General features: G+C 35.8%; 1 pseudogene; it reads left to right on the top strand.

The window, feature by feature from the left end:
• Positions 1-20,176: 20,176 nt before the first annotated feature.
• On the top strand, positions 20,177-20,690 carry LOC126830590 (uncharacterized; annotated as a pseudogene).
• The last annotated feature ends 465 nt before the right edge of the window (positions 20,691-21,155 follow it).

Below are 21,155 nucleotides of genomic sequence, written 5' to 3'. Positions count from 1 at the left end.
TTTTTCTTTTTTAGAACGACACAAATATGAACAAATCTTAAATAGTAAGCGATTGTTATCAGGGCGATACAGTTTACAGAGTTGTCTGATACATTCTAATTTTTGTTTAGTGAAGCAACTTGTCCAGCCCATATCACCTCTAACTGATAAGTTGGCAGTGGACCTACCCACGCCCAAGAAAAATTTCATTGCTTTATTTTGTACTGAATTTATACATGAATAAGATCGTGTTCACCAAATGCCAGCACAATAATACAATATTGGCTCTACTAAAGCCTCATATAGAGTCGTAAATACTTTATAGGACATTCCACCAGAATATTTAAATTTAGTGCATAGAACCCCTAAAGGTCTACTAGCTGATTTTGCGAGTTCTTTTGCTGTTTTTGACAGGTCTAAATGTTCATTTAACTATAACCCTAAATGACGATAGGTGTCGCTATATACAATCTCATGTTTACCGCATTTAAAAACATGACAGGATCTTGTTTTAGAGAACACTCGGTAATGAACTATTTTGGTTTTAGTCGTATTAAGGTTCATTTTCCATTTGTCACACCAGTTTGAAAGCACCTGTAAGAGCTTTTTCATTGATTGTTCGTCTGGGACTATCAAGGCTATATCATCAGCATACAACAATATTGAAACGTTACTGTCTCCTATTTGTATACCACAGTTTAAGTTTGTAATATCCCTTGCCAAATCATTAATGTATATAGAAAATAAAGTTGATGATATCAAACAAGCTACGTTCACACTGTAACGAAAGGCAGTCGCGTGGAACGAATTAAAATGAAATAAAATGGGGTTTTAACTTGTCAACACTGGAACGAACTGGTAAATAAACTTCTTCTAGGTCATTGAAGGTTAGTAACTGAAGACAGACCTTCTTTTCAAGTTTATTTTATAAATAGATTAATGTTATATTTAATGTACCGTATGTACAAATATTTCAATTGTATTGCGTCTCTATTTCAAGCAAAGATAATATATAAGGAAATTTACAAATATCTTCGAAACAGGATAAGGATATCTTAAAAAAACACTTTCATCTTTCTGTAGTCGTGTGGGTGGGGAATTGGGACAAAAAATTACATTGTCGGTCGTATTTAACATAACCAATATCTGCAGCACTGAGTTATCAACCTTACCTCTGATTATCAGGCCATTATCATCTTTACCTATGTAATATTTTTCAGGTAATCTCTATCGATCCCTGAAAATCTATTCGACATTATCGAAATTCACCAATAACGAAAAACAATCTAACTTCACATTGCCAACATTATAACACATAGAATACTTACTTTGAATGGTCACATTTTTAGATTGATAAGATAATTTAGCAGTGTCTCCACTTGTTTCACAAGTATATTCAGTACCATCGTGACAATCGGGATTATGTATGACAGCGTATAGGGCGTTGTTGGTTCGTTTTGGGCTTGAAGCAACAAATATTTCATATTTAAGTGTTGTTATTCCAATTCCACGCCTAATGGCCCCAGTCGAATCAACTGTTGCAAACATCATTAATGTTGATTGCATGATGTCTTTCTATATCTCCATAGTGCTTAGTTTAGTATAATTTGAATTAGAATCAGGTGAACACCGTAATGTTAAAGATAAAGCACCTGCCTGTAGATTCTGGGATGGTGTTATTGTGAGCTTAGCAGCCTTGACATCTGAAAATATATATATCAACTACAGTAATAGGTTTGAAATTATTAGAACACGTGTGTATATTCTATGAAGGTGTTAAATTTAGAAGAGCTGATTTTATATTTGTATATACAAATTAATTCAACTTTTCCCAGACCATGTTATAACCAAGAAATCCCATTAATCAGGATTGAACTAAATAATCACATTTCCTCTGGATGCGGGAACTCAGTGAGTAAGACGTTGTGTATGGACAATTAGGCCGTCATGGTGTTCGGACGTGTATAATGAGCTGTGAACAAAACGATTTTTATCATGTCGAATGATTTCTATACCTTCTCAAGCCATGGGAAGTGACTTTTGTAGGAATGTTCAAGATTGTACAGTAGTGTTTCATATTGGACTAAAATGTAAACCGTATTGGCTGTTACACCTATAAATGGATCATATAGAGAATCTAATACCAGTCTTTTTTGATATCAAAAAATATCAACACAAGTTGATAAAGTAACAAAAAACGAGGCTCTGCCGAGTATTTTTTTACTTTTATCAACGAGTGTTGATATTTTTTGATATCAAAAATGACGAGTAGGAGATTTTATTTATCACCCAATCCCTTCTTACATGCACAAATAGATAAATATAATTCTTTGCTGTAAATTTCACTTTTACTGAACATTACGGCGTAGTGATACATCATTTTTTGACAGCAATTCAACCATTGCAAAGTCCTTTATATTGACCCAGTGTTTCCATCAAGGTCAATTGAATAACAATAGTTCATTTTAAATAAAACAAAAGGTACTTTTAATAAGAAATGAACTGTTCTTTGAAAATAAAAAAAAGTAGTTCCTTTCCAACTGACCAATCAAATTCATGTAAATTGAATAACAATTGAATAACAATAGTTCATTTTAAATAAAACAAAAGGTACTTTTAATAAGAAATGAACTGTTCTTTGAAAATAAAAAAAAGTAGTTCCTTTCCAACTGACCAATCAAATTCATGTAAAGCGATATCTCCTAAGGAGATATCGCAGTAGATTATGAAATATATCACACAAGCGATATCTACTGTAGAATGTATTATTGGGTGATAAATAAAGTTAGCATGATGAATGGAGAGCGTGTATCAAGGATTATGGAATATGAAGGTGTGAATATTTCATGTTCAACTGTAGAATAGCTAACTGTAGTTGTGTCGTTTATTAACACAAAACTTGTAAATACAACTAACGACCGAACTGAATGAATGAAACACAGACGAACAAAAGCGAAATCAACAGTCTTCAGCAAATTGAAACCTCAACATCTACTTTTGAAGAATACCAATTAAAGATGCATTATGGAAGAATAGATAAAGAGCTGTCAGTTCTCACTATAATAGTTACAAACTAGATAATGTAAAGGGAATATGCTAAAATTTCAGCCAAATTGCTCCACTCGGAACCGAGATATTAGCCTTTGAATTTTAAGCCTAGCCTCGTTCATCATTACTAAACACTTGTAAGCTGATACCGTTGACTAATGAAGCTAGGTCTTTTAGTTATAATATTTTTTTTCAGAAAATAATATAAGTGGTCAGTATTTCGTTTAAACCAATTAATTATTTCGTTTAAACCAATTAGTTATTTCGTTTAAACGCATTAAATGTGTCGTTTAAACGAATTAAATGTTTCGTTTAAACGAACTGGTTATAGACAAATGGCGGAGACACTCTGAATACCAGCGAAGCCATATTAAACGGGGTGTGTATATTTTAATTTAAACTTTATACATCAGAGTCAAATAATGAAAACTCTAAACGAGTTGTGATCGGGGTCGAATCTGTAAGTAATGTCTATAATACGACACTAGTTCGTTCATAAACAGTCGAAAATAAAACGGAATAAATAAACAAAGGCTAACTGATGCTCGACCACGGTAACCTTGTAACACATTCGTAGTATTCCCGTTCATAGTACGACAATTCCGTTCATAGTCCGTCCATCTCGTTTTATGTACGCTGCCCCTCCGTCCAATTGCAGAACGGAGGAAATTGTGAACAAGTTCAAAGTTCTAGGGCACCCTGCCAGTCCGAGCCAGTCCACAAAGTTCTTAAACAGATCGTAAACAGTTGCTACTACCTTCACTCCGATCGCACACAGTTTCAGCCGTTTGGCGACATTTCCAGAACGTAGTGAGAACTAGTTTGGTGTGATGGGAACTTGATCAACAGGCAGTGTGAAGGTCTATATCTGCAGTTACCAAGCTTCAATGATCTAGTATAAATATATTTACTAGTTTGTTCCACTCCGTCTACATTAGACAAGTCAGTATAGAAATGTTACATCCCATTTTATTTCATTTTAGTTTGTTCCGCACGATCTCAAACATTTTGCTTGGAACTCTCTGGAATTGTGTTCCTGGTGTTATAAGCTTTCCAAAAATGTATAGTTCATTTAGTAGGGAGGATCTTGTAGCGGTATTATGTTTCAAAGCAAGCTAAAAATATAAGAGTAGTGTTAATAGTTTTATATATCAGTTCAATCTCAAAATGCATCAATTGTACCGTATATATATACGATGGACCTAATTTTTATGCGAATAATAAACGTATTAAACTGACTCTTCTTGTTGTATGGTTAACAGATTTAAGATAAAAAAAATAAAATATTAATTTTAGATCAAATTCTAGAGGCAGATTAAACAGGTTTCAGAAATTGTCAGGTTTGGTACTATCCTTAATTAACTGATAAAATATTCATTAACCCTGGAATTGTTTAGTTAGATAAGGGTTTAGTCACCCTTCTGCATGGGTACCTGGATAAATTCTGACTCATAAGGGGCAGATCCAGCTATATAAATAACAATATAAAACAACACTTTCTATAAGAAAAGTGTAACGGTTGTGTGCTTTATCCCTTATCATCAGATGATGAGATGGGCATTCACAATGTGATCCTGTTAATGCATAATAAAAATTGACGTTAAACGGAGTGTTGGATTTCTCTCTTTCTAAAGCTCAGTGTGTATGTATATAAGCCAAAATGACGATAGAGACCCCCCCCCCCCCGCCCAAAAATAACCCAAAAAAACCCCCCAAAAACCAAAACAACAAAAAACAACAAAACGTTACATTGTCTCAAACTGCCTCCTGGTCCTGATCCTGAACAGAAGTATATAAGCATGCAAAGACACGCAGTTGGTTGTTGAATCATTCCTCCTTTACATTCACCAAATATAGGGGTGGGAGTGATTAGAATGATTATTGCGTGCACGTTGTATCGCAAGGTTTGTCATTGAGTCAACTGACGTGATTTCGATTGCCCGGTTGTACGTGACAAGGAGTAAGATGTCAGTTTTCTCCGGGTCCTCCAGTTTCCTACCACTGCTAAAGACCTCTACGCGCAAGCGAATTATTGAAATAAAATTGAAAAATATGTTAGACCCCATCTCTCTCTCTCTCTCTCTCTCTCTCAATTTGTAATTGACTACAATGTCCAGTATCTTTATGCAGGCCTGGTTGTTGAAAATACACCATTACTTCGCAAGGTAGCATTTAATTGAAGCAAATTATATAGCATTTGCGCATACATTTGCCAGTAGTCCATCACATGTTAACACTAGAAATATTTTAAGAGGCCAAATGTCTCTGTGGACGTATTATGTTATCGCCATTGTATTTCCGTTGTGACGCCCATTCACATTTGTAGAGGTCGCCATTTTTATCCGATTATGATGAAACTTCAAGTATATGTTTATATCTAACATATGTCTAATAGGGTCTAGTTTGGTACTCAGTAAAGATCCCTTGGCAGTTGGAATTCGATACAAGAGTAGGCCGTAGTGCCGCTTTCCAGGCAAAATTTCCCTTATAGCACACTGTATGGTGTATATCCGTCTTCATTAGCCCATTTCGGAGCAGAACAGTAGGACGTTAAACCCCATTTCAATTCATTTCATTTGGTGCTCCTCATCTGACCGTCACGTCTTGGCTAATGATCTCTTACCTTTTACGTATACCTGTGGAATATGTACAAACGTGGTGGACACTCCAGAAGCCACATTTTTTTTGTTCGATTCAGATGAAACGTAATACTATATGTTTAAAGATCAACATATCTTGAGGGAGTTAGATTTGGGTCTGAATAAAACCACAACGATTTACACAAAATGTGAATTATGTACATCGTCTGTGGATCCTCGAGAGGCCACAGTTGTTGGTCCGATTTAGATGAAATTTGACATATGGATCAAACGATTTTAGTGGAGTTGGTCTTTGGTCTGCATCAGATCGCAACGTCTTGGGTTATGGTCAGGATGTGAAGCCTGTAGGTAAATATGCTACTGGCATCATGTCATAGCTTTCTATAATATTCGTTATATTCCAGTAGGATAATCCCTTCACAGCACACATCATGTACTAAGATATCAGCCTATTTCCCTGTTGATATCATGACTGTCATAACTACTACACCAAATTTAGCCACCGGACTAATCTTCATGCCAGTTGTCTTATATGCATCTAGACTCTTAATATATCATTGTCTTACCAAAGTATGTTAAACCAACGCCTAACCTTTGGGGGTGGGTGTGGGTCACGGTGGAATTCGGTATAAGAGTAGGCCATAGCGCCGCTGCCCGGGCAAAATTTCTCTCATAACACACTATATGACGTTAAGACGTGGTTAAAGCAACACGCACGCCGCCCCACCCCCCACACCCAACACATACACCACCAAAATCTCGATCCAGTAGTTGTTCTTTAGAACCGGATGGGATTTCCGGGCTTCTAGTTTTCGATAAAATTTAGAAATCCAGTTATTCGTCACTGGTGTCCAGGAATATACATTTTTAATAATTTTGGTTAATGAAGATACACAGGACCCAAGTCATTGAACTGAAGATACACAGGATACAAGTCATTGGAATACTAATTACTGTTTTTATCTGAGTAAAGAATGATTCATCGTCATGTTATTCTCATATATATCTTCAAGTCGTACCACCTCAATCTTATCGTTATCCCATCATGCACGTCACATTACCTCCATTCAACGCATTATTTTGACATAAATCAAAAAAGAATTACCCCCAATTAAATCTTTTGAGAATATTTTTTACAAAATAAGCTGAGCATCAATAAACAAAATAATGACTTAGTATAGTTCTTTTATTACTAGAATATTACAGTTATTTTTATTATAATTACTATTAAGTTTTTATCCCTTTCCCACAAAGGGTTCCCCGAGACGATTTATCCCCCCCCCCCAAAAAAAAATAAAATATAAATAAAATAAATGCATGAAGCAAAAAAAATAAAGGGGCATTATGGGAGATTAGATAAAGGGAATTTGCTGATATCCACCCTGAACAGAGATATTATTTTTTGAATTTTAAAACCTAGCTTTGATCATCATTACTAAAGTCGGTACGATAAAAAACACATAGTCTCGATTATCCATTTTTAGAATTAATCATCAACAGATCGGATTCAAATCCAGTAAATATCGCAGGCTAGCAATGACATCGATTAATTAACAAAAATGTGATGCAATTTATAGATTGGAAGACCTTTAGCAGATAAAACAATAACAAAATTGATTAACAAGATGAGAGAGAGAGAGAGAGAGAGAAATGGGGTTTAACGTCCACTCGACACAAACTAGGTCATTTCGGGACTAACATATGGTTTAATTTTATTTCAATAATTCGCTTGCGCGTAGGGGTCTTTAGCAGTGGGAGGAAACAGGAGGACCCGGAGAAAACCCACGAGGTTGGACAGGCGACCGAAACCACGCCAGTCGACTCAATGGCAGACTATATGATACAGCGCGCGCACGCTAACCATTCAGCCCCCCCCCCCCCTCACGATTAACAAGATGAAAGATGTGAATATATAGACCACATATATTACATCTTTCATCTTGTTAATCAATTTTGTTATTGTTTTATCTGCTAAATGGCTCCCAATCTATATATTGCATCACATTTTTGTTAACAAATCATTATTTGTTTGAAAACGATACCTGTATGTGTATTGAAACGTAGCATGTTATAAAATTCAGGAATAGTATATCCATATAAGTGTGTTTATTTTTAATGTCTTATTAATAATTTAGATAACATCTCAGGTCTAAAGAAGACCTGTAATAGGATGATTTAGATCTTGCATAATATATGTTTAAAAAAATTGAGGAATGTTATGAGTAAAAGTAAAATATTTAATCTGACATGAATATTTCTAACTAACTACAACAGTTACAGTTTGGTCGTATACTGTATTTAATATGAGTATATGTCAGTAATTACAACAGCAGTTACAGTTTGGTCGTATATTTAATATGAATATATATGTAACTAATTACAACAAGAGTTACAGCTTGTTGTATTCTTGGTTAAAAACGATATTTGTAGTTTCAGTTTTTCTTGTTCTAACTTGATCCGTTCTGTGTCGGCAAGTAACATTCTTTTCTTGACGTCATCAACTGGAAAATAAGAAAAAAATCAATGATTAGAATTTTTTAGTTATTTTAAGGATTGTGGGCTGTAGCCGACACAGACACGCATACACGTAAATTGGGTGCGGCTTTATCCCTTGGGGTCGAGCACCAAAAATCCCAGAGGTTATTCTTAGGGTATATGGAATAAGTATGCTAAGTTTCAAGACAATCCATTAAGGATTGCGCCCTGTAGGGGACACACAGACATATACATATATAAATACATACGGACAGACACACAGACACGGTAGACGGCATATACATCCACATTATGAATGTGGACGTATAAAAACCATCAACTAATGACAGCATGGAAACAAACCAAGTCATCACCATCAACTAGTAAACACACCACGTCATCACCGTCAACTAATGAAAATGTGTAAACACACCACGTCATCACCATCAACTAATGACAGCATGTAATAATAATACACCACGTCATCACCATCAACTAATGACAATGTGTAAGCATACCACGTTATCACCATCAACTAATGACAATGTGTAAGCATACCACGTTATCACCATCAACTAATGACAATGTGTAAGCATACCACGTCATCAACATCGACTAATGATAATGTGTAAGCATACCACGTCACCAACATCGACTAATGACAGCTTGTAAACACACCGTGGCATCACTATCACCTAATGACAGTGTGTAAATATACCACGTCATCAATATCAACTAATGACAGCGTCATCACCATCAACTAATGTCAGCGTGTAAACAAACCACATCATCACCATCAATTAATGACAGTGCGTAAACACACCATCACCATCAACTAATGACAATGTGTAAGCATACCACGTCATCAACATCGACTAATGATAATGTGTAAGCATACCACGTCATCAACATCGACTAATGACAGCTTGTAAACACACCGTGGCATCACTATCACCTAATGACAGTGTGTAAATATACCACGTCATCAATATCAACTAATGGCAGCGTGTAAACACACCACGTCATCACCATCAACTAATGTCAGCGTGTAAACAAACCACATCATCACCATCAATTAATGACACTGCGTAAACACACCACATCATCACCATCAACTAATGACAGCGTGTAAACACACCACGTCATCACCATTAACTAATGACAGCGTGTAAACACACCACCTCATCACCATCAACTAATGTCAGTGTGTAAACACACCACGTCATCACCATCAACTAATGACTGTGTGTAAACACACCACGTCATCACCATCAAATAATGACAGCGTGTAAACACACCACGTCATCACCATCAACTAATGACAGCGTGTAAACACAATACGTCACCACCATCAACTAATGACAGCGTGTAATCACACCACGTCATCACTTCAACTAATGACAGCGTGTAAACACACCACGTTATCAAAATTGATAATAGCAATAGATACCACGTCTTCCTGAAAGAGTAAATATAATAATTTATTGCACTGTAATATTCTCTTACGTGTTAAGTAGATAGTCTTAATGGCACTATACAGTTCTGAGTTATCAACCATGCATCTGATTTTCAGTCCATCATCCTCCATATCAACGTGATGCTCCAATGTACTTGCAGTATTATACCCACATTGAATTGATGTTTGTGGATCAACCTGCGTTGTTCTTACATTTTCTGTCCTTACGATAGATGATGCAACACATCCATATGACATGACGTCCCAGGCCCAGGTGGTTTCAGGATTTGAAACACCTGTTTGACAGGTAATCTCAATCTTTTCACCAACATCATACTTCATCTTTTCTGGAAATATCTTCATTTCTACCGTACCAGGATTACCTTTAAAATATTATATCACATTTTAGTACAATGACATCGAAATACTTTTTGTGTTATTCTTGTTTCTTCTGAAATTAATTTCTAGCAAGGACAAATTGCACTTATATTTTGGTTCGAAAGCAATAAATTCATATTCACCGTCAATTATAAAATGTTAAATAATCTGTGTAATATTTACACATGTAAAACATAAATAATTATTGTCAAAATGACTAAACTAAACAATACAAATAAATGTTAAAAATGTTGAAGAACATTTTAATAAAAGTAACAAAGAGGCGAAGTCCCAGTCACACCCACACTGTCATTGACACAGCTACACTTTCACTGGCACGCCCGCAATGTCACTGACACACCCACAATGTCACTGGCACACCCACACTGTCATTGGCACACCCACACTTTCACTGTTACAACCACACACCCAAGACAGTCACCCACAAAACATATACTATAATCCACACCCACACAACACACAGATAAATGCTGTATATCAGAAAGATACTCCCCCCCCCCTCCAACAGTTTTGTCTCAACTGCAATAGTAGAAGACCGATTATCAATAGGGTCCATCACCTGTCCTTCTCGTCAAAAACTACAGCCGCACTCGGAGCGGGATGATTTACCAAATTCTACCCACTACTAAGCAATACTACTAAATACTAACTTAATACTATCAAATACCATTCCATACTAACTAAATACTATCAAATACGATTACACACTACCTAAATACTATCAAATACCATTATATACTCCCTAGATACTATCAAATACCAACTAATAGTAACTAAATACTAACTAAATACCACTACCTACTAACTAAATACTACCCAATATTATAGTACTACACAACTAAATACTAACTAAATACCACTACCTCCTAACTATGTAGTTAGTAGAAAATGTAACTACTCATTGTTATTTTCGATTAACATTTCAGTCTAATGCATTAGGTCAAAACACAATTTAAATATATGTTAGAAAACTTGTGGTCGACTAAATATTTTGCGTATACTGAAATATAAAATTAATAGAATACTTTGCCCCAAGAAAAATTCTTAAAAATAATGTATACCACCTTAAACAAAATGTTACAAATGACCTGATCTGATATGTTAACCCCGCTCTTTCAGATAATACTAATTCTAACATATTTGAAATACTGCAAAAATTCATAAAAAACAGCAAGAGATTTTAACACTTTAACATTTACTATCCAGTACTACTCAATACCACCAAATACTAATTAAGTACTAACTAAGTAGTATCCAATTCTATAGCCTTGTCTTTGGTTTTATAAATAGTTTATCCTTATGTGATATAAGAGACGAAAGGCGGGCGGAGTGGAACGAAGTGGTAAATAAACCTATTCTAGCGCCTCAATTTCAAGCAAAGATAATATATAAAATGAAATTTACAAATATCTTCGAAACATAATCCGTGCCTAAATAATTGCCTTTTTTTAAAATTGTCTCAGAATTACGTTGTCGGTCGTATTTAACATAACAGATATCTAAATATTCGATTTTTTAAAATATAGAAAGCTGATGTCTACAGTACTGAGTTATCAACCTTACTGCTGATTATCAGGCCATTGTCATCTTTACCTATGTAATATTTCTCTGGTATTCTCTATCCACCCCTAATAATGAATATCGAAATATTTTTCGTTATTCACCAATAACGAAAAACAAGCTAAGTTCACACTGCCAACATTATACATATAAAATACTTACTTTGAACAGTCACTGTTTTAGAGTCTTTCAAATAATCTAGATCAGATGTAGCAGTTTCTCCAGTTATTGCACACGTATATACAGCACCGGCGTGACAATCGAGATTATTTATGATAACTTGTACGTAGCTGTCGGTTAGTTGTGTGGCAAAATCAAAAGTAACTGCATATTTAGGTGCTGTTATTCCTGCTCCTGGCATATACGACCCAGCCGAGGTAACTTTGATCAACAGCATTCTTGATATCACCAGGCTTTCTTTGGATATCTCCATAGTGCGTAGGTCAGTAAAACTTGAGTTAGAATCAGGTACACACCGTATTGTTAAAGATGTAGAACCTGCCTGTAGATTCTGGGATGGTAGCATTATGAGCTTAGTAGCCATGACACCTGAAATATATATCAACTACAGTATAATGTAGGTAATAGGTTGTACGGATTGGGTTGTAAATACGTCATTTATGAATCTGATACATAATGTGAATAATATTGACACTATTACAGTCTACAGAACATAATTTTGTGAAATTATTAGAACACGTGGTGTCTATTCTGTGAAGGTGTTACATCTGGACGGGATGATTTTATATTTGTAAAACGTATATACAATACCATGTTTAACCTTAAATAGAAAGAAAGAAAGAAATGGGGTTTAACGTCCACTCGACACAAACTATATCATTTCTGGACTAAATGTGGTACAATTTTATTTCAACAATTCGCTTGCGCATATGGATCTTTTAGCAGTGGGAGTAAACCGGAGGACCTGGAGAAAACCCATGAGGTTGGACAGGCGATCCAACTCCTTGTCACGCACACCAGTTGACTCAATGACAGACCTTATGACACAGTGCGGTGCTCAGCGAATAACCTAGAGGTACCGTGTTCGATCCGGGAAAGTTTATTGGGATTTTTCGGCGGGGTTTTCGGAGGGCATGGTAAGAGACAACTATCCAGTGTTTGGATAGGAAGAAAAACACGTTATCGTGCACATAAAAGATTCCCTGACAGTTGGAATTCGATATAAGAGTAGACCGTAGCGCCGCTTTTCGGGTAAAATTTCTCTCGTAGCATACTATTATCCCAATCAGTGCAGAAAAGTAGGAGGTTAAAGCCCATGCAACCTTACCTTGAATTACAGCAATATATATCAGTGCTAATAACAAAATACTTTTCCCGTCCATTATGTTGTATAATATCCACTGTTTCACCTGTTATTCTATAGTCTGTATGGTATATATGATTTATTTCTGTATGTATATGTTAGTTTTATAATATACTCCTAACTGGGGTTATAGTGGTACTCTACCTATATCCACTGTTACCCCTGTTGTTATATAGCTTATATAGCACAATGTACGTCTTGCATGAACGTCATATTATACATATTTTAAAGCCAACTTCTTTAAAACACCCTATACCTAATCCTAGAAAATCGTAAAACGAGTGTTGTGATCGGGTAGAAATGAAATGGGGTTTAACGTCCTACTGTTTTTCTCTGAACTGGGCTAATGAATCTGTAAATAATGTCCATAATACTATCATAGTTAGCACGTCTGTCTCGTCTGTGCCTCGTCCACAGTCAGTTCATAACGCGCTTAAGATCGTGTCAATTTCTAACTAGTAGTTTGTAACTCGACCCCCCAGTCCAGAGACTGTTCAATACGTCTTGTTCTTTAAGGGGGGCTCAGATCGACCTTACGACGCGACTCAACTGGTCGCCGACTGGTTTTCCGGCGACTGCCGCCGATCGTCGCACAATTTCCGTCGCCGATTCTAGTCGATCTGAGTCTAGCTACGACCGTCGTGCGACAGTTTTTCACGACCGGCGACTGAGTCGCAGGAGTTGAACATGTTCTACTTCTACGACGCGACGGAACCAGTCGCCGACTCGTCATCGTCGATGTGTGCGTTTCTACGATCGGTTGCCGACTGCGCTATAAATTTTAGCCAATCAGAGCGGCGAATGAAAAATCAATTATGAATATAAATCATATCAAATAGAATCTTAAACAAAAATTTGAATCCCTCGAGGTAATTTAAATTGCTTTCTCACTATAATTTCGCTAATTAGATGGAGAGATTATGGAATAATTAGGCATATTTTGTATTTTTATGGGGAAAATTTGTGTGCGCGTACCTGCATTCTGTGTGGCGCCATTTTGAACGAGTCACGTGATCTATTCGTGAGGACGCCACAAGTCGGTGTATCGGTGTCGATGTGAGCGTGCTCGCGTTCAATCGTACGACCGATAGCAACTGGTCGGCGATCATTGCTAAATTCGATCTGAGTGCAATCTACGATAGTCGCCGACAGTTGAGTCGCGTTGCAAGGTCGATCTGAGCTGGGCTTAAAGCGTTAGAACTCACTCCTGTTGTGTGTGCAGTCCCGTCCTGGCTCGAGGGCTATAAAAACCCACCGCGTTCTTGCTCTTCCTTCCCGTTCTACCAAGCTAGTTCTCATTGCGTTCTGTAAAACGTTGCCAAACGGGCTCAAACTGTATGCAAGCGGAGTGAACGTAGTAGCAACTTTTCAGATTTGTTTAAGAACTCTGTGGACCGACTCGGACAGACAGGGTGCCCTAAAACTTTGAACCCGTACAAAATTTGACGAAGGGGCAACGTACTTAAAACAAGATTGACGGACTATGAACGGAATTGTCGTATTATGAACGGAAATACTAGGAACGTGTTACAACGTTATCGTGTTCGAGCATCAGTAAGCAGTTTTTATTTATTCTGTTTTATTTCGTGGAGATGGGTGATTCTGTTTTACTTTTTCTTATTGTATATCATATACCTTTACTAGTATTGAATCTGTAAGATTGTGTTACTTATTCATTTGATGGAGAATCAAACCATGGCTATTTAGACACTTTTGCATAGTTTTAAAGTAGCTAAATGTCAATATCAATCAGACAGATTTGAATATCAATCAAACAGATTTCAGAGATGGATAGAGAATACCCTAGAGTTATTACGTTGGTAAAGATGATAATGGCCTGATAATCAGAGGCAAGGTTGATAACTCAGTACTGTACAATCAATAAAATTATGTACTTTTAAAACAAGTTAATGAATATTACAGTACAAGAAATTATTATATTTATTCTTTTATGAACAACTGGTGTCATTTATTATTCTCCGCATTGATCATGCGATATTTGTACACGCTGTAGACATGCGCTTTCTATGTTTGAAAATATCGAATATTTAAATATTGGTTAAGTTAAATACAACTGACAAAATAATTCTAAAACTGCCAATTCCCCACCCTTACGACTACAGAAAAATGAAGGTGAGTTTTTAAAGTTATCCGTATTAAATTCCCAAGATATTTGTAAATATCCTTTATATATTATCTTTTCTCGAACTAGAGACGCTATAAAAGTACAATAATTTTACATAACAGTCTTAAGACCAACTAGAAATCAGCCAGATTTCTTCAAGTTTGTGAATGTGACCTCAAAGGGTTGTTGAAGAGAATCCTGTCATCATCCTCTCAAAGACAATAAATTGTAGCCCAATTATTATCTATTCAGATGGTGTATTGTATAAGTGTCATATTACACTGCTCTATATTTAGAATGTAAAACTAAAGCTAGATGGGTTTGGAATCATATTCTATGAAATTTGAATAAGAGAATAAGAAAAACTAATCAAATTAAACACAGAAATAGACAAATTTAATAACAATTTAATAAAATAATAAAAAAATGATTCAAATATTACATAATGTAATAATAAGCTTATTAATTTGATGTAATATCTACAGCAGCTTGTCTAAGCCAGGGTATAAAATATCTTACATTATTTTACTCATATACTTTGAATTGATATTGGCCAATTTGATGTTAACCAATTAAATGATTTTGGAACTTTTTCTTGTGGAGATAAATATTCATAAGTAAAACAAGGGTTGTTGAGCACATTACGATTGTATAACTCTTGCCAATTATATATTGATTTCTATAGAAAGGGGTCAATATCGAAATATTAATGGCCTATTGATCCATCGTACAATACTATTTACGAACTTATCAATTATCAGTAAAAGAAAATTTGATCCAAAATTATCTATTTTGGTGCAAAAATATGAACATTTACTGATTATTGACATACAGGGAAAAGGTCACCCCAAAACAATCTACATGTATTTGTTATTTAAAGGAGCTAAATCGCTAATATTTAGGACCTAGAAATTGACACAAATGGTTCGCAACACAAATAATAATGTAATATGAATGTACATAAACTGATTTAGTATTTATTGCGCATGCTCTCCAGGTAGGAATATGACGTAACCGTTTGAGTTACTTGTGGAATATATCTAGCCCCGTCCTTCGAGTCCCTTGTTATAAATGGCACTTAAAGGCATTCGTGAACCAATGGTAAAATGTTTATTTTGTCTTACAATTTTATGGAAGCCTATAACTACCATTCATAATTTCTACTTTTCGCCCCTTCAAAACACGAAAGTCGAAAAGTGACCTTGAAAGTAGAGACTACATCAACTTCCGAGGCGAAAAGACAACAGTACGACAGCAAGCCAAAATCAAAGGTCGCTAATATCGCTTCAATACTAGACTTTATAAACTATTTTGTTAACGCGAATTTATTGTCAATGTCAACAAAACAGTACACCTTTAATAACGTATTATAACAATATTACTTATATTCTCTGTCACCACAGAGTTCTTGATGTGGAAATTTACACGGAAATATTTATTTATGGCTAGGGATATGATATCATATCTTTCTTATCTAAATTACATCCTGCTTATTGTTGATATATAAGCAGGATCTAATTTAGATAAGAATGATATCATATCCCTAGCCATAAATAAATATTTCCGTGTAAATTTCCACATCAAGAACTCGTAGTATTATTCTTACAATTTCTCGTACAATAGGGGCCACAAGGCAAGAAGTTAGGCCCGATATACGCGAACATCAAACCGAGATCTTTGATACATAAACATATAATATTAAGTTTTTTTCAAAACCGGATACAAATCGTTAGAGGGACCACAGCCTTCGATCCGATTATCACGAAATTCAAACCCAGGGTGTAACGGTGTATATTTAAACGTTTTTTAAAATCGGGTATAAACTGTAATTTTTGGTACACCCAGGGTCCATAATCTAGGAGGTTACGGACCGATATGTGCGAATATGGAAAGAAACAAAAATCCGTGGAATATAGACATATTTTTTAAGTTTGATCAAAATCGGATAAAAAAATTGTGAATTCTACAGTGTCCACAACCTTGGTATTATATACTTTTACACTATTTGCGAACGAGGAGCGGGCAGTTTCGATCCGATTTTCATGCAATTCGAACTCAACCATCATTAGGGTGGAATGGTGATATGTTAGAACAGCTTTTAATATTGGATAAAATGCCAATATCGAAAGGAACCGCGTGTCCACAAATAAATTGTGGGATGACAGGGGCAACTCAATACACGTCCACTTGAAAATATGGGCGTACAAAAATAGCTCAGCATGATAAAACTTGGTTTTTGGAAGACTAAACAACTGATATCAAAGACTATATAAAATGAGATTTTTATTTTAGAAATTAAAATGTTAAGTTATTTGATACTCCCACTGGCCGGTTCATAGTTGTCAACGCTTATGTAATTTATATTAGGGCAATGCTACTCAAGACGGACATGTTGTTTAGATCAGCATACCAAGCAATTAAAATCAGTGAACCGGACCAAACCCAAACATCCAAAATTTAGCACTTTTTCCTAGATAGTCCTAGCACTGATAAGGTACATTAATCAGAACATTAATCTTCTTATTAAATCGTGAAAAGAGGTTCTATGTCTGCAGTTACCAAGCTTCAATGAGCTAGTATAATTATATTTACCGGCTCGTTCCACTCCGTCTGGCATTAGACAAGTCAGTGTTGACACGTTAAACTCCATTTTATTTCATTTTAATTCGTTCTGCACGACTGCCTTTCGTTTGTTTATATCACATAAGGATAAATTATTTATAAAACCACAGACAAGCCTGTGTACTCTAAACCTTCTCGTAATATGTCTTGGAATTGCGATGAATTAATCACTACTGTTCACAAAAATTGCTCTGATCTATTAGTAAGTCGTTTTCTAGAATGATTTGATTAAAGTGCCTCTCTGATTTTGAAATCATTCTGACGGTTTTTTTTGTTTTGCTGTTTAGTATAGTTGTTCACCGATCATTATTTCACCGGAAAGCAATTTTATTCAAGTTAACATAAAGTTTATGTAATATTATGATTGTTATTGTTTTTTCTATTATTTTTTGTGAACCTCAGGAGCCACCCCTCCCTCTTAAATCCGCGCCTGAAAAAAGTTTATTGGTGAACACTTAGTGACAGACTTAAATGCTTGTTTACTTTTTATTTTTTATTCGCCCACATCTCAGAGTGGGCTTATTCTGTGTCGTCACTCAGCCTGTCCGTAGGTCCGTCTACCATTGGTTTCGTTTCAAATAAGATGTGAAGCATCATGGTCATGAGGGTATGAACCCTAACAATATGTCGTCACCCTGTTCGTCTGTCCGTCAGTTTCTGACGGATTCTTTTCAAATTTGATGTGAAGCGTCATGAGTGGATGAACTCTAGCAATATGTCGTCACCCTGTCCGTCTGTCCGTCAACAATTGGCTTATGAACGCGATAGGAACTACAGTTTTTGGATTGATTCTTTTCAGATTGGATGTGAAGCATCATGGTCATGAGGGGATAAACCCTAGCAATATTCAACGTTCTGCGATTGTCCATTCCAGAGTTATCCTCCTACTGCCATAAACCACGTGAATGCGATCGAGGCGTCAGGCTGATTTACCCAATGCTACCCAATATCTATTCAATACTACCAAATACTACCATATACCTTATTATTGTCCAAAACTGGGGGAATTCTGCAATTATTTCAATATTAATGTCCATTTATAGTATCAGTGATAAATGAAACGGCTAAACATTGAATGAATAATATATTTTTAACAAATAATTGTACTATTGTCTCATGTTTTGGTAATATTTTCCCATTATGTTACAGAAATTGAATGATTTCTCATAATATCGGTTAATATTTGTTATTTTTGGGTGGTTAATGGAGCTGACTGGAACATCGAGACATTGGCCTTAAACTTTTAGCCTACAAGTTTGCAAATTCTCCACTTGTTTTATATATAATTAAAGTATTCTGTTATTTTTTCACAATGCTGATGTAGTATGTGGTGGTATTTGGTAGTATTTGATGGTATTTGATAGTATTTAGTTAGTATTTGATGGTATTTAGTTAGTGCGTGATGGTATTTGATAGTATTTAATGGTATTTGATAGTATTTAGTTAGTATGTAATGGCATTTGATAGTATTTAGTTAGTATGTAATGGTATTTGATAGTATTTAGTTAGTATTTGATGGTATTAAGTTAATAATTTCCTTAGAACTACTGACTGTAAATGATACTTTATGGAGTATATCTTGGTGCTTCTGCACATATTTAACGTGCGGCAACATTAGCAATTCATCAAAACCGACGCAAATTCCTGACCAAACTACGCAAGAACATTAACTAGTTTCGTGACCCATGAAAGTACCGCACTCGTATTCAGGGGAAAGATAATGGAAGGGCGTTGATGATCCCCCAATTTACGCGGTCCTCCAGGTTTTTGAACATGTTTTCAGATGGAACAATGTGGGTTGTGGTGCTGTATTAAAAAATCATTGGTTTTCACTTCCAGCTTCTAATAACTGGTTGGATTACTCCATTACGTACAGAGAGTTGTTGCCTATAGTAATCGCAGTCCAGTTTTGGTCGTCAATTTTGCAAAACTCCAGAATTTGTTTTCATTGGGATAATTTAGCAGTGGTGCACCTGCTTAATAAGCAGACATCTAGAGAACCTAATATCACGAGACTTATTCGTTTGTTCGTTGTGAAAATTGTGGAATTTAATATTTTGTTTACTGCCCGTCATGTTCCTGGAGTGTGTAATATTCAATCTGGTTGCAGGTCAACGAAATTCAGCAAAGCTTTCCACACATGGATTCCACGCCTACAGTAGTTCCACAGTATCTATTACAGATCTGAACACTGTTGCAGGAAATTTAGTGACAGATTCGTTAACCCTCGGGTCAAGACGGTCTTATCGTTTAGCTTTCCGTCACTATAACGAATTTTGCGATCAGTTTTACCCTTCACGGGCAATTTTTCCAATATCAATAGCTATGTTGTGTAATTTCTAGCATATTGTTTCTCTAAACATTTGACTGCAAGCACAGTCAATTCTTATGTCTCCGACTTAAATTTTATTCAGAAATTAACTGGGGGTCCAGATGTTTCCCAGCATTTCGTATTGCGTAGATTAATTAGGGGTTATCAGAATAGAGCGGTATCCTATGATCGGCGTTTGCCTATTACACAATCCATTCTAGCTCAGTTGGTAACGGTTTTGGGTGGCCTAGGTTTGTCATTCTTCCTAACAAAATTATTTACAGCTATGTTTCTTCTGACATTTGCAGCATTTTTGCCGATTGGGGAAATGACAAACTCCCCGAACAACCTGCAAACGCAAAACATTGTCTTTCAAAAAGCCAGTGACACTGGTGAAATTTCATCCTTACAAATACATATGCAAAATTTTAGACACAAGAGGGGTAACAACTATCCAATTCTTTTCATCGAACGGAATTCTGACAATCCTAAACTATGCTCGGTACAAGCACTTTTGGACTACCTTGCTTTCCGAAGCCAATCAAGTTTGTGGTTGTTTACATTCATGAATTCGGCACCGATTTCACGGAATTTCTTTATGCGCCACCCCAATTTAGCTGTTCAAGCATGTGGTCTAAATTGCGAGCATTATAAACCTCATAGTTTCCGCATAGGTGCTGCTACGACAGCAGCTGCTAGGGGATTTTCCTTTTTCCCAAATTCGTCTTCTAGGTCGATGGCAGTCGGAAGCTTTCCAGAAATATATTAGGATTCCAGTGCTAAAAGTCTAGATCGATCCATTTGTCCCAAGATTCCATCGCAACTTCAACCGGTGACTGAATTTTGTACAATTTTTACTGAGAACATTGGGTTATCAGTAATTTAGTCACCAGTTGGTTTCTGAGAACACAGGGTTATCAAGGTTGCTCAATTAACAAAACTCCTGAAAGTTGTTTTTTCGTCTTTTTCTGGGAATATTTAAGTTTACAATTATTGTGTTTTATTTGTTTTTCACTATTGTACAGGTCATTACTGAGAACATTGGGTTATCAGTGATGGCTTTTTTAGTCACCAGCGTGTTTCTGAGAACACGGTTTAAGGTTAATAATTAATAATATACAGGTCATGGGATGGGAGGGAAATTATTGTTTGAAATCAACAATTTTTGTGGCCGAAGTAGATACCCCATCTTTTGCACAAGGGGACAGTTAATGCATGTTTAAATTGTATTGGTGCTATATTGAACCATTTTGATA

Source organism: Patella vulgata, chromosome 8, assembly GCF_932274485.2.
Source record: "Patella vulgata chromosome 8, xgPatVulg1.2, whole genome shotgun sequence".
NCBI classification, from domain to species: domain Eukaryota; kingdom Metazoa; phylum Mollusca; class Gastropoda; family Patellidae; genus Patella; species Patella vulgata.
This window is presented reverse-complemented; position numbering and strand designations above follow the sequence as displayed.